The sequence below is a fragment of the Argentina silus genome (assembly GCF_951799395.1).
Source record: "Argentina silus genome assembly, chromosome: Y".
Classification (NCBI taxonomy): domain Eukaryota; kingdom Metazoa; phylum Chordata; class Actinopteri; order Argentiniformes; family Argentinidae; genus Argentina; species Argentina silus.
In genome coordinates, this window is record NC_139654.1 from 10626342 (window position 1) to 10650035 (window position 23694).

Below are 23694 nucleotides of genomic sequence, written 5' to 3' on the forward strand. Positions count from 1 at the left end.
TTCCTTGTGATTGTGGATGGTAGACACAACCCAGTCTTTGTTTTATACTGTTATATGACTTGTTTCACAGTTTTCTGAATAAATGCTGCACCGTTATCTGAGCTAATCTCATTAGGTATTCCAAATCTGGGTATTACTTCTCTTGTTAGGAATTTGACTACTGTTCCTGCCCCTAATTCTGCCGATGGCGTTGATTCAAGATTCAAGATTCAAAGTGTTTATTATCATATGCACAGTAGAAAACACGTTTCCCTGTACAATGAAATTCTTGCTTCGCTGTCCGCAGAATGCCAACCAATGTAAAATGTACAATACTAAAAAATATACAATATATACTAAACAAAATGTACAAGATAACAAAATTTAAGGCAGCATGTGATAATAAAAAAGCAACAATAATAATAATAAAACAGTGCAAATGTAAACAGTGCAATTATGCATGTGCAAACTGAAAATGACAGTCAGGTTCAGTTATATGAGGTAATCAATGATTATAATCTCCTATGCGTTGTTTCGGAGTCTGATGGCAGTGGGAAAGAAGAAGTTCTTTAGTCTGGTGGTCCTGCATTTAACACTTCTGTACCTCCGGCCTGAGGGTAGAAGTGTGAACAGTCCGTGCTGGGGGTGGGTGGGGTCCTTGAGGATGGAGGCGGCTTTCCTGTGGACTCTGCGGTGGTAGATGCTCTGCAGAGAGGGCAGTGGAGTCCTGGTGATTTCCGTTGCTTCTACCCATCTGCTAAATCTATCTATGACAACAAGCATGTCTCGTTTCCCATTTACTTTTTTTATCATGTCTACATAGTCCATTACTAAATGTTTGAATGGCCCATCTGGAAGCGATACGTTCCCTAAGGGTGTTGTGATTCCCTTTCTTACATTGTTTTGCGCGCATACTGTGCATTCTGCTAATGCGTTGTCTACCATTGCCTGTAAATAGGGTGACCAATACCCTTGAAGTTTTATTTTTCTCACAACTTCCCCCCTTGTGCAATGGTCAAAGCCATGTGCATCAGTGATCAAAATCCCCAGCAGCACCGTAGGTGCTACTATTGTTCCCTCATGAGATCTCCACAGTCCTGTAGAGTCGGCCTTTGCCCCCCTTTGGTGCCACATGGATTGCTCATATGGCCCCGCATTCTGTTTCATGCGTATGTCCTCTGGCTGCGGTATTGGTTCTACCAATACCATTGGTGCCAATACAGCCACCATACATTTTGATGCTCGTTTTGCCGCTTCATCAGCAGCATTGTTTCCCTGAATAATGTAATCATTGCCTTTCCGGTGCGCCTGACATTGAATGATAGCTAATCGCTTTGGTTTCATCATGGTCAACATTAATTCTTTGATTTGTTCAAAATGTTGTATGGGTTTTATCTTTACTTCAATTAATATTCCCCACAACTGTATTTGACACTCAGTTTCTGTTTTTTTGAATAAGACAACAATCTCATTTGCTGTTCTTTTCTGCCTATCAAATGGTCTATCCCTCAAAGTCTATTTCCCACGTGCTCTCTCGTAACCAGTTTATTATTTGATCTAAAAACTGAAGGGAGTGTACCTCTCTCAACAGTGTTTCATTGCGTACCTTTTTAAAATATTCTGCAGGGCGCGGTAATACTACTTGCCGTCTTATCCCCTTCTCATATTCTTTAAATATCCTTCCCTTTATTATGCTTTCTTGCCAAATTAACTCTTGCCCCAACTTTATCTCTACCCAGTGAATGAATCTCACTCCGTCTATTAGCTGGGTATTTCTGTAGCTCTTATTTATTGGTATTGTACACTGTCCTCTTGCAGCAATTTGTTTTTAGGGTGATCGTAAAATCTCCTAGTTTCCACTCTTTCCTGCGTTTTGCCTCTATGAGATCAGCTCGGAACAACATAAGCCTTCCCCCTTTCTTTTAAGGAATATGATTTATTACAAGAGAGCAATGTTGTATTATTGGTTGTCTAGGATATTACTGTAAGACAAACAAGTATGATAAACAAGTTAAACAACAAGATAAACAAGTATGTTAGGAAGCAGCTTTGGAACCAGCTTGACCTATCCTATTCACATTTGGTGTATAACACCCTGGAAGGCAATAATGGGTGTATGTGTGTATGTGTGTGTCTGTGTGTATGAGAGCGTGAGAGTGTGTGTGTATAGTATGTGTGTCTGTGTGTATGAGTGTGAAAATGTGTGTGTATGTGTGTGTGTGTGTGTGTGTGTGTGTGTGTGTGTGAGAGTGTGAGAATGTGTGTGTGTGAGTATGTGTGTCTGTGTATGTGTATGAGAATGTGTGTGTGTGTGTGTGTGTGTGTGTGTGTGTGTGTGTGTGTGTGTGTGTGTGTGTGAGAGTGTGAGAATGTGTGTGTGTGTGTGTGTGTGTGTGTGTGAGCATGTGTGTGTATGTATGTGTCTGTGTATGTGTATGAGTGTGAGAATGTGTGTGTGTGTGTGTGTGTGTGAGAATGTGAGAATCTGTGTGTGTGTGTGTGTGTGTGTGTGTGTGTGTGTGTGAGAGAGTATGTGTGTGTGAGCATGTGTGTGTATGTATGTGTCCGTGTATGTGTATGAGTGTGAGAATGTGTGTGTGTGTGTGTGTGTGTGTGTGTGTGAGAATGTGAGAATCTGTGTGTGTGTGTGTGTGTGTGTGTGTGTGTGTGTGTGCGTGTGTGTGAGTGAGTGAGAGTATGTGTGTGTATGTATGTGTCTGTGTATGTATGTGTGTGTGAGAGTGTATGAGAGTGTGTATGTGTATGGTACCTTAGAAAGTGAAATAAATCAATCTGAGTTTAGACATGGGATTCTACAAGTCAAAAAATTACTTTCACACAGCATATACTACACAATAAAAATGTCCAAAAACAAATTGTTTATGGTCATTGTTATGGACATAGTTTTACACCTAAACCTAACTGCTTTAAATCCTAGAGTGCAGAAACAGCTCAGCACACTGGGTCTTTATGAAGTAACAAATCTGTTGGATTTTTTTTTTTTTACCCCCTCCCCTTCGAAGATGGCGCACAGCCCTTCTCTCCTTTCAGATGGTCTATTTTATTCTATTTTATCTATTTTATCTTTGTCTCCTAAAGTCAGTTTCCACTGTGTCTCTTACAGCTTTTATCCCAATTCCCCAACGGTTCTCTTCTATCTGGTGTTCTTATTTTGATGAATGTTTTAACACATATCAAATGTTTCCTCTAAGAGAAAACGATGGCTTCCTGCCAATACTGTATACTCCTGAATCTATATTCTTGTTATTTTGTACTCTGGGAGGCACGCAGAAATTGCGCACGTTGACACGTTATCGAAAGAATGTGAACCCTTTGTTCTTCTGTATATAATGTCTTCAATCTTTCTGTTAAATTAGACGTTTGTCCTCATTACTTATCCTATGTTCTGATTGTCTTTCTCAACACCAGACAAACTGTTTTATACAGGATTTCTGTGTTGCTATTCAGCCTTCTGTTGCTTTACTCCCACACATAACGCAACTATATTTCACTCTTTCAACACAACATAGCGATTTTGACAAATTTTCACAGCACGACACAGCGCTCGTAAAAACACCACTGTCTGCCTTCTCATCGACTTCCGCATACGTCACAATACTATATGTACAATTTCACAACACAAGATATATCATAAGTAATATTACACACCTCTGCCCAGCAATTCAGCACTATATTTGATGCACTTCCTCGACACAAATACAGAGTTTATTCGCTGAACTTCGGTCTATATAATCAGCTTCATATTAATTCACTTCCTCAACATAACATAGCTAGATTATTCACTTTTTGCCTGTCCGTGCAGCCTCATAATTTGATCACTTAATCCAATTATGACGATATCCACAGGTTTTGCACATGTGACCCTATGCTCTTTCAGGGCTTAGTCCGCTGGAGCCTGCAGTATCTGGTGGATTGGGAGGGGTATGGGCCTGAGGAACAGTTCTGGATTCTGGCCCGGGACATCCTGGATCTGGCTCTTATCGAGGAGTTCCGTTGCCATCACCCTGGGCATCCCGAGTGAACACCACCACTTGTTTTAGTGCCAGCATATAAGCCTGGCTCATTGTTCACTGTGTTCAGTCCTGAGCCTTCACTGTCGTATGTATCTGTATTACCTGAGTTTCCGAGTAAAGTACCTACGTTTTGGATTATTGAAAACCTTGACTCCTGTGTTACTGAAGCGTTATTGCTGCACTTGGGTCCACACGACTCCACCCCACACAAAAACACACAAAAACATGTGCAAACACACACACACACACACACACACACACACACACAAAGAAGCTAAGCGGCTTCAGTTGGGGCTAGATATGAGATGTGTGTATTCTGACTGGGGTTTTCAGCTTCTTTAAAAGCTCTGTGTTAAACATTTACATTTTTAGAATCATGGCATTTAGCAGACGCCTTTATCCAAAGTGACTTACAACAAATACATTTGTTTAAGTAAGTGAATCATCTATCCATCAGTTATCATAAGAAAAAATAATCTATGGTAGGATCTGGGGATATTGGCAGTCACAATGTTAGAAGAAGGAATAATTACTTTTTTCTTTCTTTTTTTTTCTTTTTTTTTTACAGGAGAGAAACTTGTACAGGGGGGTAGTGGGGATAAAGAGGTCTTTAGGAGGGACAGTTAAGATGTAGCCTGAAGAGATGGGTCTACGGCAGAAGAAAGGTAGTGACTCTGCAGTCATGACAGCAGTGGGAAGCTCATTCCACCAGCGGGGCACCAGGACAGTGAAAAGCTGTGACCGAGTAGCGCGACTGCTGCATCCAAGTAGAGGCGGCGGTGCCAGGCGGCCAGCTTGCAAGTAGGGAGGGGCTGATCCCTTTGCCGCCTGGAAGGCGAGCACCAGGGTCTTGAATCTGATGCGAGCTGCTACCGGGAGCCAGTGAAGGGTGCGAAGGAGGGGAGTGACATGGGAGAATTTGGGGAGATTGAACACCAGACGGGCGGCAGCATTCTGGATGAGCTGGAGAGGCCGGATGGTGGAAGCGGGGAGACCGGCCAAGAGTGCGTTGCAGTACTCAAGGTGAGAGATCACAAGTGTTTGGACCAAAAGTTGTGCTGCTTCTCTGGTGAGGAATGGACGTATCCTTCTGATGTTGTAGAGGAAGAATCTACAAGAGCGTGCTGTCGCTGTGATGTTCGCCACACAGGTTAAGTGGTTGACGAGGATCACCCCAAGGTTCTTGGCTGTATGGGAGGAGGTCACAGTAGAGTTCTCTACTATGATGGAGAAGTCTTGGAGAGGGCAGGCTTTCCCTGGGAGGAAGAGCAGCTCAGTCATGTTATGGTTGAGCTTGAGGTGGTGGGCTGACATCCAAGCAGAAATGTCTGCAAGACACGCAGAGACACATGTTGCCACCTGTGAGTGAGAAGGGCGAAAAAAGAGAAAGAGTTGAGTGTCATCTGCGTATCAGTGGTAGGAGAAACCATGTGAGGAAATTACCAAGCCAAGAGATTTGGTATAGAGGGAGAACAGTAAGGGCCCTAGGACAGAGCCCTGGGGGGCCCCAGTAGTGAGGGCTCATGGAGAGGACAGCGATAGTCACCTGGTAAGAGCGATCGGCCAGGTAGGATGCAAACCAGGAGAGTGCAGAGCCAGAGATGCCCAATTCTGAGAGGGTGGAGAGAAGGATCGGGTGGTTTACTGTGTCGAATGCAGCAGACAGGTCCAGAAGAATGACAACAGAGGAGAGGGAGGAAGCTCGAGCAGAGTGGAGGGCCTCCGTGACAGTAAGGAGAGTAGTCTCAGTAGAGTGCCCAGCCTTAAAGCCGGATTGGTGAGGGTCAAGGAGGTTGTTCTGAAGGAGGTAGTGAGACAGTTGGTTCGAGACAGCACGTTCAAGGGTTTTAGGTAAGAAGGAGAGAAGGGATACCGGTCTGTAGTTATGGACAGCAGACGGGTCAAGAGTTGGTTTCTTGAGAAGAGATTTGACTCTGGCTGTCTTGAAGGTCACTGGGATAGATCCTGTGGATAGAGAGGAATTGATTAAGGTGGTAAGGAACGGAAGGAGGTCTTTGGAGATGGATTGGAGAAAGCGGGAGGGGATAGGATCGAGGGGGCAGGTGGTTGCCCGCTTGGATGTGACCAGTTTTAGAATACCATCAGGGGAGAGGGGGGAAAAAGCTGATAAACCAGAGACCGGGTGGAGCGTAGTGGGTTTGGGAGGAGAGGTAGCAGTGTTGGCGAGAGGTAGAGAGAAAGAGCTGCTAATGTCATCAACCTTCTTTTCAAAGTAGGTGACAAAGTCGTCCGCAGACAGGGAGGAGGGAGGAGGTGGGTTGAGGAGTGAGGAAAATGTGGAGAACAGGCAGAGGATTGAGGCAGAGGATTGAATTTTGGAATGGTAGTAAGAATCTTTAGCAGTTGATGGAGATGAGGTGTAGTTGAGGAGAAGAGAGAGATAAGGTTCAAGTTCATCAGGGAGGCCGGTTTTTCTCCATTTCCTCTCAGCTGCCCGGAGCCCTATTCTACTAGCTTGCGGGGTTTCAGACAGCCAAGGAGCGCGTGGAGAGGATCGTGCCGCCCTTGAGGTCTGTGGACAGAGATAGTCGAAGGATGAGGAAAGAGTGGACAGGAGGGTGGCTGCATCAGTGGATAGAAGGGAGAATGATTCAACAGAGGGTAGGGAGGATAAGACAGAGGAAGTGAGAGCAGTGAGTGACAGGGTACGCAGGTTGCGATGAGAGGACACAGTGTGGGTAAAGACTGACTGGGAGGGGGAGGATTTGAGAGGAAGGGAGAAGGATACAAAATTATGATCAGAAACCGGAAGAGGGGTAACAGTAAGGTTGGAGGTATGGGAGGATCTGGTGAAGACAAGGACAAGCTGATTGCCTGCCTTACGAGTCGGAGGAGAGTGGGACAGGGTAAGGCCGAAGGAGGAGAGAAGGTCAAGTACTCCAGACAAGTGAAGCTTCTCCGACTGGATGTTGAAGTCACCCAGTAGTGTGAGCTGTGTGCCGTCCTCAGAGAAGAAGCTGAGAAGGACATCTAAGAAGTGGCCAAGCTGACCTGGGGGACGATAGATAATGACAATGTGAAGTTTGACAGGGGAGGTGACAGAAACAGCATGGAATTCGAAGGTGGATATGGTGTGACAGGGGAAGGACATTATGTGATCACTTAGGTGAGGTGAGGAGTCCTGTTCCTCCCCCCTCAACCAGAGAGTCTTGGGGAATGAGAAAAGGAGTTGGCGTCAGAGAGGGCTGCCGGAGTAGCTGTATTTTCCGGGGTAATCCATGTCTCTTTGAGGGCAAGGAAGTGGAGGGACATGAAGCAGGCATAGGCTGAGATAGCCTCTGCTTTCCGGACCACTGACTGGCAGTTCCAAAGTCCTCCCGCGACAGTGAGGTCTCAGTTGAGCATGGTGGGTAGATTAGATTGGAATGGTTGCGAGGGGAGGTGTAGTGTCGGTGTGTCCTCCTGAGGGATGAAATAACAGGAATGAGGAGAAAGCACATTGTGATATTTGCCGGTATAGAGATAGAGGGTTTGTGGTCAATACTTGATGTAGGTTGCACTCAAAACACACAGAGTAGTGAAAAAAATAAACGTATCAAAAAAATACTTCTTAGTTTGACCTTCCTCTCAGGCCTTCCTCGATGGACTCCACAGATTGACTCCTTCGTCTTCGTGTCAGGAGGCTGTCGCAGAGGCTGTCGCTCTATGACTGTCACGATAGAAATGCAGATTCTGTGACTGCTGATGACTAGTAGGGTAGCAGCGCCTCCCACCTGGACTGTAATATCATGGTTTTCACGGAAACCTGGCTCAACAGGAAGCCAACAACGCTATCGAGCTAGCAGGGCGCTACGTTCTCCGAGCAGACAGAACAGCGGGCGACTCCGGTAAGACCAGAGGTGGAGGTTTGTGCATTTATGTGAACAAGACGTGGTGCACGGACACTACCATCACCGAGAGTCACTGCTCAGCTAACCTGGAGTTTCTCATGGTTAAGTGTAGACCTTTCTATCTGCCCAGAGAGTTCACGTCCACTGTTATCACGGCAGCCTATATCCCCCCGGATGCTAATGCTAAGATTGCCATGAAAGAACTGCATACTGCCATTAGCAAACAACAGACTCTGCATCCCGAGGCAGCCTTCATTGTCGCGGGTGACTTCAACCACTCAAATTTAAAGACTGTACTGCCCAAATTCCACCAAAATGTCTCATGCCCCACCAGAGGAGACAGGACATTGGACCATGTATATACTAGCATGGCTGATGCTTACAAAGCCGTTCCCCTCCCCCACCTAGGTCAATCTGATCACCTCTCATTGTTCCTACTGCCCAAGTACTCAGCACTCATCAAATGGGTGAAACCTACAGTCAAGGACAGTCAAGGTCTGGCCAGAGGGAGCTGACTCAGCGCTCCAGCAGCGTTTGGTGTGTGTTTGCCACACAGGCCACCCATGACTCCCACACGGACATTGACTCATATGCCTCCTCTGTTTTGGACTACATCAATTCCAACATCAATAGTGTCACCACACTCAAACGGATTACCACTTTCCCTAATCAGAAGCCATGGATGAACAGTGAGGTCCGACTCCTGCTGAAGGCACGCGACATTGCCTTGAGATCAGGGGATGCTCGGGCCTATAGCTCATCCAGGGCTAACCTGCAGAGGGGCATCAAAAAGGCCAAGCACAACCACAAGCTAAGGATCGAGGATCACTTCAAGAACAACTCTGACCCCCGACGCATGTGGCAAGGCATCCAGGCCATCACTGACTACAAACCCACTAACACCTCACCCCTCTCCATCGACGCCTCCTTGCCTGATGAGCTGAACCACTTCTATGGCCGCTTTGACAGGGACAACAAGGAGGTGGCCATCAAGGCTGTGCTCCCTGCAGATCACCAGCCCCTCACTCTATCTCCCACCGATGTGTGTGCGGCACTGAGCAGAACTAATGCACGCAAGGCTGCTGGTCCTGATGGCATCCCCGGACGCGTCCTCAGGGCCTGTGCTGTGCAGCTGACTGAGGTTTGGACTGACATATTCAACCTGTCCCTAGCCCAAGCAGCTGTCCCCGCGTGCTTCAAAACCACCTCCATTGTGCCGGTGCCAAAACACTCCACTGCAATGAGCCTAAATGACTTCCGCCCAGTTGCACTCACGCCCATCATCATGAAGTGCTTCGAGAGGCTGGTCTTAGCTCAACTCAAGACCTGTTTACCACCCACACTGGACCCCTTCCAATTCGCCTACTGTCAGAACAGGAGTACAGAGGATGCCATCTCAACGGCACTTCACTCCGCCCTGTCCCACCTCGACAATAGCAACACCTATGTGAGAATGCTGTTCACTGACTTCAGTTCAGCTTTCAACACCATCATCCCCTCCAAACTGATCACCAAACTCAGTGAACTGGGCATCAACTCCTCCCTCTGCAACTGGATTCTGGACTTCCTAACCAACAGGCCGCAGTCTGTTAGGCTCACCTACGACTGCACACCTGTACATGGCTCAAACACCATTGTTAAGTTCACAGACGACATAACGGTGATTGGTCTCATCAGCAACAACAATGAGTCGGCCTACAGGGCACCTGACAGTGTGGTGCACCGACAACAACCTGGCTCTCAACACCAGGAAGACCAAAGAGCTCATTGTGGACTTCAGGGAGTCAAGAGCTGGCACACACACCCCCATCCTCATCAACGGGACTGAGGTGGAGCGAGTCACCAGCTTCAAGTTTCTGGGTGTCCACATCTCTGAGGATCTCTCCTGGACCCTCAACACCTCTACCCTGATCAAGAAGGCTCACCAGCGTCTCTTCTTCCTGAGGAGACTAAAGAAGGTCCATCTGTCTCCTCAGATCCTGGTGAACTTCTACCGCTGCACCATCGAGAGCATCCTCACCAACTGTGTCACAGTATGGTATGGCAACTGCTCTGCATCTGACCGGAAAGCACTGCAGAGGGTGGTGAAAACTGCCCAACGCATCACCAGTTCCTCACTCCCCTCCATTGAGGCTGTCCAGGACAAACGATGCTTGCGTAAGGCACGCAGCATCGTCAAGGACATTTCTTACCCCAACCACTCTACAGGTCTACCGGCACCCGAACCAGCAGGTTCAGAGGAAGCTTCTTCCCTGCGGCTGTCACCCTACTGAACTCCAACTCTGCACCTAGGTGACAATCTACCAACCCCTGCAAACCCCCCCCCCCGGACAATTGCACTACTCTACCCTACAGTATTCCTATAAACTGTACATACTGTATCCTCACTTGTACACACTGCTCTTACTACATACCACTGCTCTTCTGTACATATCTGTCTATACTGTTTATAATGCACATATCCTTATATTTTTCTTTTAATACTACTGTTAATACACTGCACATATCTGTACATACTGTACATACCTGTTTATACTGTTCATACGGCATTCCATATTTATTCTGCTATTTACTCTAATAATTACTGTTAATACATATATACTGCTTATACTGCATTGCCTATACAGCTCATATGCTGCTTACACTGTTCATCCTGCATTCTATTTATTCTGCTTATAATGCTACTGCTAATTCATATACTGCTTACACTGCACTACTTATACTATACTGCACTACCTGTATATACTGTTCACACTGCACTTTTCTGCTTTTTTGCACTTCTGGTTAGACGCTAAGTGCATTTCGTTGTCTCTGTACTTGTCCTCTGCACAATGACAATAAAGTTGAATCTAATCTAATCTAATCTAACCTAACGATCAGTTAACGACCAGACAGGTTTTACCACTCAATCCCAAATGTATTAGTCCTGGTTCAACGTGAGCAGGAATGAAAATACCTTGTAGGATAGTGTCAGGCCCTCCCATAGAAACTCGGTCCCAGAGCTTAAGGCAGGGTAGCCACAGCAAAATACACAAACTACCAACAGCACACTGACTTTAAACAAGATTAAACTAACTTTCTTAGACTGGAGAACAGGCTTCACCACTCAATCCCAAATGTATCAGAAAAGCATCTGTTTTATTCAGCGCCTCCAACTCATCCCGTCCTTGACTTCACTATTTACATATGAAGCCTTCTCCTCTCCTCCCCTCTACCTCTCCCCTCTTCTCCTTTCCTTTCCTCCCCTCTCCCGTCCTTGACTTTGTTATTTACATATGAAGCCTTCTCTTCTCTTACAAAGGGAGCATGGAGGAGCCAATCAGAGCTTTAGCTCACATCTCACATTTACAACACAGAGAGACACTTATTTATTTAACCCCCAAAAGATCATAGGGTGTGTGTGTGTGTGTGTGTGTCTATAACAGGGATAAACACATACCCTATGTGTGTGTGTGCCGAGGGAGAAGGAGAAACACTCCTGGCTCTTCACACAGCTGCACTCAGCTAGGCCTGACAGGCAAGCCCAGAGAGGGGGAGTCTGCCGGTGTCTCACGCTCCTCTCGCTTCATCAGGGCTGACAGACGTGCTCCAGAGAGAGGAGTAGACCTCACACACACTCCTGCTGAGAAGGTAGTCCCATCAGTGTTTGTTTTGGTAAAACATTTGTGTTGGCTCGGGATTCTGGGAGCAGCGCAAAAGCATAATTTCAGCTCTAGAGAACAGGAATAGCACCGAGCATAACTAACTTAACTAACTTACCTATCTCTCTCTCTCGACAGCCACCAGACCCAGATTAAACACCTCACCACCCACACAGCCTGCAAACCTAGATGACACACCTGATACATAGCCACCATAGCCTTTATCTACCTGAATTAGACCTGATTTGCGGCAGTGGAGCTCTTGAACGCTCACTGGCCATGTCCAGCCTCGAACTTAGAACCTCCAGCCTCCTGTTCTGCCTCAGCCAGCTTCCAACCTCCCCAGGGATCATCGCTGCCATGCCATACTACCCTGTACCTCCCAGGCCCACCCTGTACCCACCACACCCATACTGTACCCACCACACCCACCCACCACGTTTGATACCATTCATCATTCCATTTCATGCATTACAATGAGCCCGTCCTCCGATTTCTACCTCCACCAGCCTCCCCTGGTGTACAGGCCATTTCCCTACATATATTGTTATCCTACAGCCTTCAAAGTCATTGGCTGGCTGGCTCTTTGCTGGGCTGGTGAGGCCAATGTTTCCTTCACAGTCAGAGCTGTTGTACCAACTGTTACTGTCACTGACAACATGGACGGATAAGAGAGACACATTACGGCCACTCTGTTCTATCTCTGTCTCCCTCCTTCCACTAAATCTATGGCAGATATTCAATCAAACCCACTGACACAGCACACTACCTCTATCAGGGGAGGCTGTGGAAGTAGAAATCTGAGGACGGGGCCCATTGTAACGCATGGAACAGAATAAGGAATTCCGTACATGTTTGATATCATTCCTCATTCCGTTCTATGTGTAACCCGCGTTTCGGTATGAACACCGGTGACTCAAATATGTATACTGAATTCGGGTATGGACCAGATATCAGATCAATAACATTTTAAGTGTGAAATGAGAATATCAGTAACTCTTAAATGCCAATAATCAACACCTTTTTCTTTAACTGTACAACCCAAGGCATTTCACTTCTTGTGAGATAAGATAATATGACTAATTAGTCATTTACCCATATGGTTAGTTACTTTTAGAACCTGATCCCTGGTTCTAAACAGGAATACCTTGCTTTTGTATTAATAATAAGTATTCTAGTTTAAGATATTGTTTAGAGTTTTTTTTTTTTTTATTTATTTATTTATTTTGGTATTACCCAGTAGGTCTTTTGGTCTTTTAGTTAAATTACCTCTTTGTAGTTATTAAACCTTGAGCATATTTTAACCAGGACTTATTTTGAAATGGACTCAACCACAAGATTGTACCAAAGTACCAAAATGAAATATTCACATCCCAAAATCAAATATCAGTGTCAATACATGTGTACTCTGGATTCAAACATCAATAAACTTCAATAAGTAACATTACAAAAACAGTACCACACTCCGATGAGTGGATGAGGAGATTTGTGATTACTTAGTCTCAGTCCATGGACCAGGGGTCTGGTGGTTCAAGTGTGTGTGGATGCAAAGGATCTGTCCTACCGAAATCCAGAAGGCACAATGCACAGTGTCTCTCCTTTTCTCACTCAGATCAAATCAACAAAAGGGACGTTGGGAATGGCTCGCCAGTTCGCGCTCCGCAGAGCTCCTCCAACAGAAGCATAGCAGTACGAGGACGAAATCCAGGATCCAAAGGGAATGAACTCAACTCAACCAAAAAACCAAAAAAAAAAAGCCAAAATAAATAATTAATATCCTTTCTCTTAATTACATTCATTTACCTCTTAATTTCAACTTTCATCATGCTTGGGTTGTCAAAATTCAAATGTATTCAATAAAGATATTTCAATGCCATATCAAGTGTCAACTCTCTTTCCACTGAATACTAGTATTCACTCAACCGAATATTCATTTAATTCCAATGCTTTAAGCTTAGCTTAAACCGGAGATACTGTATCATTAGCTGGAGTTAGCTAATTTAACTTCACATTAGCAAGGCATATACAGTGCATTCGTGCAAAGTATTCAGACTGGCACCACCTTGAGGCCCAGGCGATCATCGCTGGAGCGTCACCCTCCCAGTCGACAGCGCACCTGTTCCCTGTCTCCACTCAGCACACCTGCGAACCATCAGCAATCACCTCCCTAAAAGAACCCTGCCTGAACTCCACTCCGGCGCCAGAACGTACTTTGTCCCACGGTAACTTTTCGAGTATCTACATACGTTTCCAGCCAGTTTTGCTATGCTCCCGTGTCCCTTGTGTCTGTGTGTATCTCACCGTCCAGAACCCTCGTCTTCCTCGGATTCCCCTCCTCTACACATCCACGGACCTAGCACCTACCCCCTCTTCGCTACTGGACCTCCCTGCTACTGACCCCTGGACCGAACCCTGACTACTCCCCACGGATTACCCCACGGCGCCTTTCCCCTCTCCTGAACACTGGACCTCCCGTTATCGACCCCGGACTGGACCTCGACGACCCACTTGGATTATCCTTCTCTCCCCAACCCTTCAACCCGGGTCGAAGGGAGGCAGGGGCCGGTGTCACCGACCATCCCCTGCTCGGCATCATCCAACAACACGACGCCCTCCTTAACCGGGTCATGGACCAGATCGACGTCGCTTTCCGGCTGATGCATGAGCGCCTCACCCACCTCGACCTCAACAGCTGTAGCAGGCCCCAACTCTCAGCGCCAGCACCGCCGCCTCGTGATGCGAGCCTAGTCCCCGGACCCAGATTCCCCATAGTTTCCGAGAGCCTCACCTCGTGCCGCCTTGCCCCTTCGGAGGGGAGTTTATCTCTGCCACGGCTTCCTGGCTCAATGCGAGCTCGCCTTCCACTTCCAGCCCAGCAGATTCCGCTCCAGAGGGGACAAGGTGGCCTTCATCATCTCACTGCTGACCGGGCGCGCGCTGAAGTGGGCCGTCGCTGCTCTGGCCAGTAGCTCCGCCTTGGCGTCGAGTTATGAGGACTTCAAGGCGGAGTTCCGTTTCTTCTTCGATCACCCCCAGGAGGGCTCAGACACAGCTTCCCGCCTCCACATCATCCACCAGGGGAATCGTTCGGGGCAGATTACTCCGTTGAATTCCACACCCTCGCGGCGGAGAGTGGCTGGGGGAATAAGGCGCTCCACAGCGCATTCAAGCGGGGATTGAATGATAACATCAAGGACTGGCTTCTGAAGAACCGCCCCTCGTCCTATCAGGAGCTGGTCACCCTCGCCCTGGAGATGGACGACTGCCTGCGTGAGAGGCGTTATGAACGCAGTCAGGTCAGGACTCCAGGGTGGACGACCCCCCTCGGCCGCTCTCTCCCCAGTTCCTCTCCCGGACCTCCCCGAGCCCCAATTCCCACGAATTCCCACGTTTCTGGGCTTCGCGGGATTCTACAGGTGGTTCATCCGGGGTTTTAGCCAGGCAGCCGCCCCACTGACCACCCTCACCTCCACGCTCCGCCCGTATTCCTGGACCTCGGAGGCGGAGGCCGCCTCCTCGACCCTGAAGAGTCTGTTCACGGCAGCCCTGGTGCTCATCCACCCCTACCCGTCAGTTTTTTGTGGAGGTGGATGCGTCTGACACCAGCCTCGAGGCCGTCCTGTCCCAGATGTCCACGGAGGACGAGAAACTCCACCCCTGTGCGTACTTCTCCCAGCGGCTTACACTGGCGGAGAGGAATTATGACATGGGCAACCGGGAGCTGCTGGCAGTGTACGCGGCCTTGGTGGAGTGGAGATACTGGCTCGAGGGGCCCCAGCAGCTTTTTGTGGTTTGGTCCGACCATAAAAACTTGACCTACATCCGGTCGACCAAGAGGCTCAACTCCCGCCAGGCACGCTGGGCCCTCTTTTTCACATGCTTCGAGTTCACCATCACATACAAGCCGGGCTCCACTAACACCAAGGCCGACGCACTCTCCCGCCTGGCCCCGGAGGAGGTGGCTCCGTCAACCCCTGGCACCATCCTTCCCCCCTCCCGAGTGGTTGCCGTTGTCACCTGGGCCATCGACTCCGTTGTCCAGGCTGCCCAGCGAACTCACCCCAGCCCAGGAGGCGGACCCCCTGGACGTGTCTTCGTTCCCCCATCAGCCCGATCCCGAGTCCTGGAGTGGGGGCATGGTAGCAAGTTCGCGTGTCACCCAGGGGTGAGCCGGACGCTAGCATTTATCCGGAGGCAGTTCTGGTGGCCCGCCATGGAGACGGACACCCGGGAGTACGTGGCCGCATGCACCCAGAGTAAGGCGTCTCATCAACCCCCGGCTGGACTACTACAACCCCTTCCTATCCCCAGTCACCCTTGGTCTCACATAGCCCTGGATTTCGTAACCGTAATCTTCCTGCCTCCCAGGGTAACACCGTGGTCCTCACCATAGTTGACCAGTTTTCGAAGTCCACCCACTTCATTGCCCTTCCCAAACTCCCCTCCTCTGCAGAGACCGCCGACCTCCTGGTGCTCCACGTTGTCCATCTCCATGGCATTCCCCAGGACATCGTGTCTGACCGTGGTCCCCAATTCACTTCCCGGGTGTGGCAGGCCTTCTGCAAGGGCATTGGGGCCACGGTCAGCCTCTCCTCCGGGTACCACCCCCAGACCAATGGCCAGGCGGAGCAAGCCAACCAGTGCTTGGAGACGGCTCTCCGTTGTGTCTCCTCCTGCCATCCTTCCACCTGGAGCCGACATCTGCCCTGGGTGGAGTACGCACACAATACTATGACCAGCAACGCCACCGGGATGTCCCCCTTTGAGTGTTCCCTGGGTTATCAACCCCCCATGTTCCCCAGCCAGGAGGTAGAGGTTGCGGTCCCGTCCACCGGGGCCCACCTCCGTCGGTGTCGGCGGGTCTGGAGGACCGCTCGGGCCGCTTTGGAGAAAGCCACCGAGCGGTCCAGACGCACCGCCAGCCGCAGACGCAGATCCGCCCCCACCTACCGTCCGGGCCAATGGGTTTGGCTACGGGCCAAGGACCTCAACCTCCCCTCCACCTCCCGGAAGCTTGCCCCACGCTACGTGGGCCCCTTCATGGTCGACCGGATCATCAATCCCACCGCAGTACGTCTTACCCTCCCAAGTTGCATGTCAATTCACCCAGTGTTTCACGTGTCCCAGCTTAACCTTCCTGTAGTGTTCGTTGCTACCCTGCCACTCATGGTGTTCGCGGCCAAATTTGGCCGGTCTGTTTTAACTGCTATTATTTTAACACAAAAACCATAAATCATCACCAAATTTTGTTTAAAGACCTTTTTAAGGTGAAACCATGTATGCTGTGTGACAATGCTGTGTAGCATTTGTCTCCAACTAGAAGTAAACATGAGTAACTGCAGTGAATATAGAAAGAACAGACACTGAAAATGTATTTCTCAATGAAAATGTATTGTAAAAACACAAACAAATACAAAACAGAGACCATATGAACATAACATTTACATAAACAGTCCTCTGTGAGTGTGTGTGTGTGTGTGTGTGTGTGTGTGTGTGTGTGTGTGTGTGTGTACAATTGCAGACTCCAATTCCAACTCCAATTTTTCCGCATTATGTTATGTTACAGTCTTATTCTAAAATGGATTAAATTCATTTTTTCCCTCATCAATCTACACACAATACCCAATAATGACAAAGCGAAAACAGTTTTTTTTTTTTTGCTAATTTATTAAAAATAAAACATGTAAATATCACATTTACATAAGTATTCATGTAAGTATTTATATAACCAAGGCTTGTATGTCTTTGAAAACTTAACAACTCCATAGATGACTTGGAGGCAGCACCAACTGGAGTGATACCGAATATTGTTAGCTATGAGGCTATCTGCTAGCGGAGCTATGCTACTCCACACTCTAGTTCACTCGACGCTTGTCAAAGTAACGATAGTCTTTTATATTCTCAATAAATGGAAGTAAGTAGTTCTAAAGTAGATCTTGCAAAGGAAAATTACTTATTGCAAAGGAAAAGCAATTCTTCACATACGTGGGCAGGAATCTTAAGCGCAGAGTGCGTACACGTCTGATCAGTACGAGAGCTAACACGGAAAAAAAGACAGCGATATGATTTTTCCATGATCCAACGAGGCGTAGGGCGGACCTACACTTCTGATTGGTTAACTCACAACGAGACTAGGGTTCTCATTGGCTGATTGAATAGTCTCTCAATTCTACAAAAACTAATGAAATACTGCTAAATAATAATGATGTCATCCACAAATCACCTTTCCAAGTTCTTACATGAAATACCATTTACAGTTTTTAACCATGAATATATCCCATATCATGTTATCTTTTATAGATTGTAGCTTCTCTTAATCATTGTATATTCTTCTTTGTGTCTAATATTTAGTCCTAATTCACTTATTTTAAGGATCATTCTATTTATTTAACTCATTTCATAATACTGGAAGTGCATTATTATTGTAATACATGTGTAACTATTTGTCTGGGTCACACATGCATTACAATAAGCCCTCTGTCCTCCAATTTCTACCTCCACCAGCTTCCCCGTGGCCTCTGTCTATCTCTATGTACAATAATGCGTGTGTGTGTGTAAATCCTGGTGTGTGTGTGTGTGTGTGTGTGTGTGTCTCCAGGTATGTACCCTTGTCTAGTTCACCTGTGATCTTGTCATGGACCAGCTTGCAGGACTCGATCTCGCCGATCCTGCCAAAGAGGCTGCGGAACTCCTCTTGGGTCATGTTCTGGGGCAGGTAGTTTACTATGAGGTTAGTCTTGCTGTCGTCCATGGGCCCGCTCGTCTGCATGGGTGAGGGGCAGCCGCGGCTGGTACAGGTTGGCCCATTGGACGTTGTGCCGCTGGGCCCGTTGGACAACTGAGACTCCATGTTACTGATGATCTGGAGATGGAGGGGGGAGGAGGGAGGAGGGGAGGAGAGGGGAGAGAGGGGGAAGCAGAGGGGGGAGGGAAGTGGGGAGAGGAGCGAGGAGGAGGGGGAGGGAGGAGGAGAGGGGAGAGGAGAGAAAGGGGGAGAGGGGGAGAGGGGAGAAAGTTCGGGAGGGGCTTCTCAATCTGACGCCAAGGAGGATAACAGCATCTTGCACGGTACAGTTCATTGACCATCTTTATTGATTATACATGACTTTATTATCTATTGTCTATAATCAAGGTGTAAGCTTTAGCACGGATGGAGTTTCAGTGAAGAGGCAGACATGTTGCAAAAAAACCCTTTGTGGGGCATTTTATTGGTACCGATCTCACCCCCAAAAACCAACTTCTAGTGATGGCAGTGCGACACTGAAGCTTCGATACGTGCTTCAAACACTGAACAACAATTCAATCGAACCACTGCTTCAAAGCTTGCTTTGGTGCGAAAAAAATCATGTGACATATGACGTCCGAAGCAGCAACTGCTTCATTGCCTGAATGAATCACCTGACTGTTTCGCGGTCCAATCAGGTGATTCACTGGCACTGCCTCGTCTCGATTCTGACAGGTGATAGGTTGCGACAGTTTTGAATTTGAGTGCCTCAACACTTTATAACCGCTCGAAACAATGCACAATTTGTGGATTGTCGTAGTAGGTGCGTTGTTGCTGTTGAGTTGTTGGTATTGCGTTTGTATTCTCTGAGTGTTCTTCTTGTAATCTTTGAGTGTTCCCCATCCCACATAATCACCCCCTGCCATAGTTACACAAACACACCCAACCTATGCCATATTTTCCCCAGCATTCTCTCCTCAATAACACAATACACACATTCATCAATCTTTATTTGTAAATAGAACATGATATTCAGTCTTAGTGTGTGTGTGCATCAAAGAATTTCATCAAAGCAAAGATACTGTAGCGAACGGCGGGGTAGAACAGCTTGCCTTAAGCGGGTATCGAACTCGCAATCTTTCGCTTACAAACCGGCCACGCTAGCCACAACACCAAGAGAGTTAACTCCCTTGGCGGAGTTGCTAACGGGCCTTACACAGGGTCGTTACAATACTTTAAATCCAAGGGTGATCAAAGCAAAGATGCTTCAGAACAAAAGATCTTTTCTACAAAAGTAAAGTAGTTTCTCCAACACTGCTCATTGAGGTGTGTGTGTGTGTGTGTGTGTGTGTGTGTGTGTGTGTGTGTGTGTGCGTGCATGCGTGCGTGTAATTAAAAGCCTCCTGTCCACCAACTAGCCTGCCCAATTTGACTGCAGCCTTGCACTTCGCCAGGAGAGGTCACTGTAACTGAAGCTTCAAGTAATGAACCCATTTTCGAAACAATTGGCTCAAGTGGTTCAGTGCTTCACAAAAGCTTCATTTGCCCATCACTACCAACTTCCAATGGCCACACTTAAATACCCTTCCAGGTGACATGATTAACATAGGACAAACCAAGTAAGGGGGGAGCTTCACAATGTACACAAACCAAATTACATAATCTAACATCTATTTTTACACATTATCACACATAACCAAGTATCACAGGTAGGTAAAAACAAACAATCACTGTTAGGCTATGGTAAGTGCAAAGGACACAGTATATTCTCCAGCCACAAATCCCATCCCCCCGTTCAATTAACAATGGGAACTTCCAGAACCATATAGGCTGTCCCTGTGGCTTGAGGACTCCTTTTGCCGGTGAACCAGGAACTGCAATCACAACCAGGTGAGTATATACACACATTCGACCTTTCATTCATCTCCCATATACAATGTAAAATGTAGAATACCAATGTTTCACAATAACTCAAATGTTATTTATAGTTAATGTTATTTACAGCTGTGAGTACCAATGTGTTAGCCGCGTACTCATACCTTTTATTCTTTGCAGAACCGCCCCTCATGACTGCCCAACAACCGCAGACCCATGAGTCCTCCCCTGCGTTGCACAAGCACCTAAACACAACATATACCCCTGCACACAAACACACACTCCCAACCCGTGATGGACTGATCTCCATCACACAAGGTCATAACAAACATAGAAAAACTTCAAACAAAGACTGATTCAGAGAATGAAACCATGAAGTAAACTCTAAACACTACACACTACAATACACACTATACACTACACACTAAACATTAGATAATACGCACTCCACACTAAACACTTAATATTACACAATACACACTACACACTACACTATACACATTATACACTACACATTACACACTTAACATTAGTGGAAGAGAGGAGTGATCGGGCAGGGGTTTGGGGGCTGACCATTGCTTGCAAGTTGGGAGGGGCTGTTCCCTTTGTCGCCCGGTAGACAAGCACCAGGGTCTTGAATCTGATGCGAGCTGTTACCGGGAGCCAGTGAAGGGTGCGGAGGAGGGGAGTGACATGGGAGAATTTGGGGAGATTGAACACCAGACGGGCGGCAGCATTCTGGATGAGCTGCAGAAGCCTGATGGCGGAGGCGGGAAGCCCGGTGCGTTGCAGTAGTCAAGGCGAGAGATCACAAGTGTCTGGACCAAGAGTTGTGCTGCTTCTCTGGTGAGGAATGGACGTATCCTTCTGATGTTGTAAAGGAATAATCTACAGGAGCATGCTGTTGTTGTGATGTTCGCCGCACAGGGTAAGTGGTTATCAAGGATCACTCCAAGGTTCTTGGCTGTCTGAGAGGAGGTCACAGTAGAGTTCTATACTGTGATGAAGTTGTCTTGGAGAGGGCAGGCTTTCCCCGGGAGGAAGAGCAGCTCAGTCTTGTTAAGTTTGAGCTTGAGGTGGTGGGCTGACATCCAAGCGGAAATGTCTGCAAGACACGCAGAGACATGTGTTGCCACCTGTGAGGGAAAGAGAGAAAGAGTGTCATCTGAGTAGCAGTGGTAGGAGAAACCATGCAAGGAAATTACAGAGCCAAGAGATTTGGTATAGAGGGAGAACAGTAAGGCCCCTAGGACAGAGCCCTAGGGGACCCCAGTGGTGAGGGCTTGTGGAGAGGACAGCGATCACCTGGTAAGAGCGACAATATTACCTGGTAATATTACACAATACGCACTACACACTAAACAGTTAATATAACACAATACACATGACAATATACACACTACACTGTGTAGTGTCTCGTGTCAACTAAACACTACAGACAACAAACTAATCACGAAACACTACCCACAGCACAATACAGAGTTTAAAAACTAGACACTAGACACGAAACACTAAACACTAGACACTCAACACTAGAAACTAAACACTAGATCCTACATACTAGACACTAGAAAAGAGACACTAAACACTGGACACTAAACACTGGACACTAGACACTGGACACTAGACACTACACTCTAGACACTACACACAGCACAGTACACACAGCACAGTACACACTTCACAATACATCTTTTAAACACTAGACACTAGAAACTAAACACTAAACAATCGACACTAAACACTCTACACTGAACAGTAGACACTTAACACAAGACATTAGAGACTAGACACAAAGTGGAAACACTAGAAACAAAAAGCAAAAAATGTAACTCTCTACACTTAACACTAGACACGAGACACTAAACACTGAACAAATTTCTTTCTGATGAAGAAAAAGTTTACTTGGCTTATTTACTACTGTATTAGAGCGGGTCGAGGGTTTTTAAAATTAGAATTAGAACACGTGCTGAACAAATCAGAGCTTATGCCCTCGTGGGTCGTGCATCTTGGATGCATCGGGTGAACCTGAATAGAATAATAATTTGATGGGGAATTGTGGGTGTATTATACTGAACCAGAGTGATCGATACTCTGGTACCCATACTCTGGTACTCATGGAACCGAGCCCAAGAATTTTACTCCCTGCACGTATGAGACGTAACAATAAACTTGAAACTGAACTGAAACTTAGTTATAGTTATTTAGGCTGAGTTATATGTAGCTCTTATGCCCAGATGGGTCATGTGAGGGGGATCTCTGTGAAGGACTCTACCTTGTTTCTATTGTCTTCACCAAGCTGTTCTTTTTCCCAGTGGAGAGGAAGACAAAACTAAAGATATATTTTGCTTGCGCTTGCCACCTGTGCTTTGGATTTGTGTTGAGGGGTTTATGATTTAACTAAGGGCTACCGGGCAAGCATAAGACCTTGTACGCTACTTAGTGATATATATTCTTAGGGTTAAGAATACCTTAAAAAAGGTGCCTACTTATGAATAAATGTTTTATTTGAATATCTGGATAATAAAAAAATAAATAATAATAAATACATTTAAAAAAAAGGCCAGTAAGTTCAATGATATGGCTTAGGTTGGTTATACATTTATGACTTTATGTTTTCACCAGACTGGCGTGGGGTGTGATACTTGTGAGCTACCCCTGGTGATGGCCGGCTATCTGTGGGTCGTTGGTCAAGCTCTGTGGTGCCACACCTGCTATCACCAAAGATTCATTGTGGATTCAGCACAGGCCATCTTCTGTGCTTACGGACAGACCGATCCTCCCGAGGCTCACGATGGGGCTCTTGGACGCCTAGAAGAGGCTGCAGCTCTGGGATGGGTCGAGAACAGAGATGTGTGGTACCGTGAGAGTGTCTTGCACCCCTTGATGGTCAAAAATTGGGAGCTCGAGGATGGGCGTTATCACACCAGTGTGCATCTTCGAAATGGGAAAGTGATCAAATATGGGGGGATCGTCTTGAATGTGAGGGGGATCTTTAAGGGAATAGGGGTAGCAGGTTGGGGTTCAGACCATGGAGGGGGTGTCGAAAGTCTGGCCCTCCCCCGACCTGCATCGCCACCTGAGAATGCGACTCAAAGCTTCAGAAGAGGGGTTCAATGCTTAAATCGTGGCAGGCTCCCACATGGACAGGAGGAGATGGTGGTGTCACGTGGGCTGGATGCACCAGTGGAGAGAAAGCACCGGTGGATTCCGGGTGGAGCGCCCCGGCGTGGGGAGATGGCCCCATCTAGTGTCCTCCGGCAAAAAGTATCCAGTGAAACTGAGAGCTCGGCTCATAAGAAGAAACAGGATGAGCCTAAAAAGGAGTTTATTGAACCAGAGGGAGTAGAGGATGATGGAGCTATCGATATTTCTCCTGGGGATTTCCCTATATTGGTTTCCGCTCCCGATCCGCTCCCTGCGGAGAGGCAGGTGGGGTCAGGGGTGGCAGACGGGGGGGCTACGGAAGAATATGTCATAGGGCTCCTCTGTGACATGGATTACCCACAGATAGATTTTGATATCTTTTCAGTAACAAAAAGATATGACATGAAATATAACCAGCAAAACATACTATATACTACTGATGG

General features: G+C 47.1%; 1 pseudogene across 1 annotated transcript in view; it reads right to left on the reverse strand.

Annotated features, from left to right (window-relative positions):
- LOC310823986 (ELAV-like protein 4) overlaps positions 1–23041 on the reverse strand; it is a 36166-nt pseudogene extending 13125 nt beyond the window's left edge. The window contains exons 1-2 of the transcript in view: positions 22967–23041; positions 18042–18367 (exon numbers count right to left, since the gene is read on the reverse strand). The product of the transcript in view is annotated as an ELAV-like protein 4 (transcript). The remainder of the gene's footprint in view (positions 1–18041; positions 18368–22966) is intronic.
- Positions 23042–23694: the final 653 nt, after the last annotated feature.